Source organism: Arvicanthis niloticus, chromosome 5, assembly GCF_011762505.2.
Source record: "Arvicanthis niloticus isolate mArvNil1 chromosome 5, mArvNil1.pat.X, whole genome shotgun sequence".
Lineage (NCBI taxonomy): Eukaryota > Metazoa > Chordata > Mammalia > Rodentia > Muridae > Arvicanthis > Arvicanthis niloticus.
The window spans coordinates 15,542,183-15,548,182 of NC_047662.1; positions in this window are offsets into that span (position 1 = coordinate 15,542,183).

Genomic DNA, 6,000 nt, shown 5'->3' on the forward strand with positions numbered 1-6,000 from the left:
ATCCTAGGCGGCCTGCGGTTCTGGCAGGGCAGCAGCAGCTGCAAAGGTAAAGGTCATGCCTATCATCCACCCGCAATGAGCAGAGTTGATTCCTCCCCAGTACAGCTTCTTCCTGCTCCTGGGGCTGTGGTCGCACCTTGTCCACCCAAGAGCTCTGAGAACACAGCCTCTGCAGGCTAGCTTTACACAACTCTGCAGTTTCCACCCTTTCAGAAAAGTGGCCTAGCACCCTGTCCCCACAATAGACCAACCCGGGCTCTACCAAATTCCATGTGGCAAGCCTGCCTCTGGGACTTTGAGAACATTGGGACTCTCACACTGTGCAGCCTCTCTCTAAGTAGCAGGTAGGTGCCTCTGAGCCCATCATCTGATGGGCTCCCTGTTTTAGGAGTCAGCAGAGCCCCAGCAAACTCCAGCAAGACTTTGGAACAAGGGATAGATCTGCCTTCTTACTGCAGCCTGGCTCAAGGTCTTGGACTTTGCTCCCAAGTTCTGGGTGCCTGTTGGTTTAGCAGTGGCTTCAGCTGTACTGAGGAGTGTCCCCACAACTGACATATGGAAGTGGGATGATGTAGCTTGTGGGAGTCTCTTCGGCCACCATAGCTGGCCTAGTAAGGATACCTCGGGCAGGGCAAGAAGGGAGCTTGGTTCCACACAACGGTAACAGGCTTTGTTGCTTTAAATGTTGAGTCTGACTTTGAGTTTATTTTAGGCACATTTAAGCACAGCTTGGTGAAAACTTTCCTCTGACCTCTCAAACCCTACCTTAGGGGGAGGCAGCCATGCACAGGAATAAAAAGGCTTGCTTTAATAATTACTTGCTTTAATTAACTTGGCCACAATGACTTGGGTCGGTGGTCCTTGTCCGCCATCTTTGGGATTAATAGAACAACTTGCAAGAATCAGTTGAGTCCTTTCACTCAGATCCTGGGCCTCATGTTTCAACTGGTCTATTGGAAATGATGAGCTCTAAGTTCAGCTGAAGAGAGATTTAATATGGCTTACAAGATTAGGATTCTAGCTGTTGCGTCAAGCGGTTGTGTTACCATTGTTTCTGAACTAAGTTTGTGTGGTGTTTTCCTTCACGTGGCAGCTCAGCTGGGTTCCAGAGAGAAAGGTACAGCAGAAAACTGTGGGAATGCCAGATGTGCACCACAGAAGACCAGACCGTTGGAGTTTTGAAACATGGTGCTGGTGTGGTAGCGACCCACCAGAGGGAACTTAGCGAGTTGGGTGAAGATTTTGGAGCCCTCAGTCAGAGAGTCTCCACAAGATGAGAACAGGCTGGCTATTGCCCACCAGTGCATAGTCGGCCAGCCCACTGGTGTCTTGCTCCTTATAGCGCAGGATGGTGCCACTTCTAATATTTTCCTGCAACACAACTATGCCTCCTGGGAAGTAGCTTAGATCTGTACCCTCTGCAAGAAAAATGGCTGGATCATGCCAACTGAGTACCAAGTGAGAGGGATCTGATGTACCAGGACCATTCAGACTTTGGGGTTCAAGGTTCCATTGATCCTACATCTTTGGGTATAACCACAAACTAGGTGGTTATAAACCACAAACCTACCACTATTAGGTGTATGCCTGTTGGGAACCATTTGCTGTTTCTCTCTGAAGGAGAGAGAGAGAGAGAGAGAGAGAGAGAGAGAGAGAGAGAGAGAGAGAGAGAGAGAGAGAGAGAGAGAGAGAGAGAGAATATGTCTGTGTACTGCCAGGCAGAGACAAAGTCTGGGCCAGTTGGCAGATTTCCCAGGCTGCTGAGGTGTGGAAGGATCAGAGGAGGTGCACCTGAGTCTCAAGGCTAGGGGCTGAAGATTCTTCTGACCTTGGTGGAAGGAACAGAAAGGCTTTGGGGATGGGAACACATGTGTTGTGAACATTTTAGCAAAATTATTTCTGTTAGCTTGTGTCTTTTCTTTATTCCCTTGCCACCCTTAGCCAGAGTTTCCAACCCTTGCAGGACATGGCACCACCATCTCAGTTTTACATTTCAAACACACTTCAGAAGCTTCTCAAAGGCAAGGGCATGGCTCCATAGCTGATTAGAGCAAGGTCACCTCAGCTGAACCTACACGGCTGTGTGTGTATTCATTACAGAACCAAATAGATGTGTTCATAACTAAAGTTAGAGTACTTATTTTTTTTTAAGTATCATGTGTGTGCAGGCATGTACACACACAGGCAAATGTGTGTGCACGGGTAAACATGTGTGCACATATGCAGAGGTCAGAAGAGGGTATCTGTGTCCTCTTTGATTTCTCCCCAACTATTCCTTTGAGATGGAGTCTTTCCCTGAATCTGTGACTAGTGCTTTTTCAGGTAGGCTGACAGCCAGCCAGCACCAGCACCATCCTGTTTCAGTACCCTTCAGAGCTGGGGTTGTTTACATCAGACACCCAGCCAGTTATCCCAGGTTAGGATGTGAGCGTTCCTCTTCACAATTCTGCTGCAGGCACTCAGAACTGCTGAGCCACGACTTAGGATGGATGAAATGAACTTCCCAAAGCTTTGCTTTGTCTTCAGGAATCTGATGGATGACACCTTTGATTAGTACTGGGGAAATAGTTTCCAAGTTCAAACAGCAGACAAACAAACACCACAATATTTATTTATTTCTTCATTTACTTATTTATTCACTTTAAATTCTCATTCCCTCCTCACCTACTAGTTCCACTTTTACAACCTCCCCACCCCAGTTAAGAGTAACTGCTTTCTCCTGTGTGGGTTAAGGTGTGTGGGTTAATGTGTCTGTTTGTAGTAAAAGAGTAACTTCCTGTTTGTCTTGTGTTAAATCCTTGCAAGATTTCTAGTTGTAATTAAGAACAAGTTCCTGGCTGGGCAGTGGTGGTACATGCCTTTAAGCCCAGCACTTGGGAGGCAGAGGATTTCTGAGTTAGAGGCCAGCCTGGTCTACAGAGTGAGTTCTAGGACAGCCAGGGCTATACAGAAAAACCCTGTCTCAAAAAACAAAACAAAACAAAAACAAAAAAAAACAACAACAACAAAAAAAGAAAAAATAAGTTTTTGTTTCTTCTATCTAAACTGTAAAACTTTTTTTCACTAAACCTGTGAGCCTGTTCCCATGACAGGTAGCCTTATCCTGTCCTCCCCTTTCGTTGTATCTTTCTAATAGTGTATGACAGCCAACTCTCGCTCCTGAGAACACTCCATCTGTCTCATAAAAAGGACTTCAAGAGGCCAGCAGGGACTGCTCTCTCAAATCCTGATTTAGGGAAGGGCAGCCAGACTGGCCAGTCCTGTGTACACCCCAAAATACAGTTTGTTTTAATCACACAATTTTGGACTTAGATTTACTCATCAAAATTCTCCAGTTTAACACAATGTTAATTTGTTGGGTCTGCAGTTGTAGGACTTTAGGCTATCTCTTATGTTTTGGCACATGTAGATTTAAAAAAAAACGCTCCAAACCTGAGTGTGTATAGTTGTTTGTGTTAACACAGTTTTTTTTTTTTCCTTTGATTAAAACCAGAAAAATGTCCTAGCCCTTGAGGCTGAGGCAAGTAGATCTCTGTGCATTTGAAGCCAGCCTTGTCTATACAGTGAGCCCTCGAGGAAATTAACAAAACAAGACAGAAAGAATGAGTTTGCCGGAAACATTTCCACTAACTTTTGGTGGGCTTGATGAAAGACTTTGCTGGATCATCATTGTTGACTTTATATAACTAAATATCAACAGATGACCCTGCTGAGCCTGCGAGTAAGTATAGAATTAACTTCAAAAGATTGGTACCAGATATCTTTTATCCTTTGTTTTTTTTTTTTTTTCCCATTAGTTTCGGTATTGTTTCACTTTACATCCTGATCACAACTCCCCCCTCCTCCCAGCCCCTTTGTGCCCAGCTCCTCCTCCTACTGCTCTCCTCTGAGAAAGGGGAATGGTCCAACCCTTGGGAAACAGAGGTTTAGTCATAAACAGGACTGTCTTATCTGTAAGATGGCTTTTAAGCCTAAGATGGAGGCAGGCTGGTTCTTCAGTTCTTTGACCTCCGCATACACACATTATGGCATGTGCGCACACACTCGGATACACAAAATTAATTAATTAAAATAGACAAATAAATTAGTGATGAGCCCCAGGCAACAGTTTTGAACCTTCCTATGTAAAAAATGTTTACATGCAAACATTTCTGGTGGCATACGTCTGTGGGAGACCATTTCCTTGCTCTTCCCCACACCTATTGCCCTCAGCTAGAAGGAGGCCATACCCAGCTCTCTCAGTATTTTGAAATTTTGTTGCCTTTGTCCCTGTCTCCAAGCCCTCTAGAGTTTTTCTTAGTTTTCTCTCTCTCTTTCCTCTTCCTCCCCCTTCTCCATATCCCCCTACTCTTATTCATTGCTTTGAACTCAGAATCCCCCTGCCTCAGCAGCAGCTGGAAGCCCCTGCACACTTGGCTCCTACAGGTACTTTTGGTCTCTTTCAGGGACCAGCTTTCTTCAATGTCTCAATCCTGAAGAATACCCCTGAGCCAGGCTGTAGTAAGAAGGCAGATCTATCACTTGTTCCAAAGTCTTGCTGGAGTTTGCTGGGGCTCTGCTGACTCCTAAAACAGGGAGCCCATCAGATGATGGGCTCAGAGGCACCTACCTGCTACTTAGAGAGAGGCTGCACAGTGTGAGAGTCCCAATGTTCTCAAAGTCCCAGAGGCAGGCTTGCCACATGGAATTTGGCAGAGCCCGGGTTGGTCTATTGTGGGGACAGGGTGCTAGGCCACTTTTCTGAAAGGGTGGAAACTGCAGAGTTGTGTAAAGCTAGCCTGCAGAGGCTGTGTTCTCAGAGCTCTCGGGTGGACAAGGTGCGACCACAGCCCCAGGAGCAGGAAGAAGCTGTACTGGGGAGGAATCAACTCTGCTCATTGCAGGTGGATGACAGGCATGACCTTTACCTTTGCAGCTGCTGCTGCCCTGCCAGAACCGCAGGCCGCCTAGGATAGGCTAGGACTGACCATCTGCATACACGGAGGCGGTGTCTATCTTGTGTTGCTGCGCTGCAGGAAGGCTTGCACGGACACCGCCCTGCAAGCTGCATCCAGGCTGCTCTCTGTCTCCATGACACCCAACACAGTGGCGGACAAGGTCCGCATCAGTGGCTGGTCCATGGCGGTGCTGAGGAAGGGAATCGGAGAGAGATGCAGAGAGAGATTTAGGAAGACTGAAGCCAGTAGCTGGCTGCTGTAGAGGTTCGTTGTCATCCTCCTCATTAAGTAGCCTTCCGTGACCACTCCCACAGGAGGCGGGGCTAGCGGAGAAAGGGTAGGAAAGCAATGGCTACTGCCCAAGATTTCTGCAGAGCTGAGAACCCTCTACAACCGTGACACCCAACGGGAGGTCGGTGGCAGGCCCCCCATGAACTAGGTCGGAAGTTGCAGACACCTTTCTCTTGCCCGGCGCATCCATGAGCTGCTCGGGGTCTGTCTCTGTACCCTCCTAGAAGGAGTTTAGCATGTGGGTTAACCCTGGGGTGCTGTCTCTAAAGTGAGGTTTGCTGGGAGCTCTAGAGAGGATCCCGGTGCATGGTCAGCAGAGAAGACCTGTCAGCCTTGACTTTTGTTAATCCAGGAGAAGACACCCTCAAACTTTCAGGCAGCTCAGACTGTTCAGAGAATCGAAAGTGGAGCGAATCTCAAGAAACGAAGGTTCACTACAGGCAATCTTTGAGAATTTATGCAGTAGGGAATTTGGATTCACACCAAATGGAGACTGAAGGAAATTGTGACGTGGGGGTAAATGGATAGTTTTCCCATCATAACCTTTTAAAAAGACAGTTGGAGTCAGGGGCAGTGGTTCCTGCTTGTAATCCCTGCACTCTTGAGGCTGAGACAGGAAGCTTGGCATCAGTTCAAAGTCAGTGGGGTTATACAGCAAGTACCAGGCCAGCATGAACCAAATAGCAGAAGGTGTTGTAGAAACTTTTAACACAATAAAAGACACACAGCTTTTACTATTTACAGTAAGCCTTAAACAGCTGGGAAGATCTGC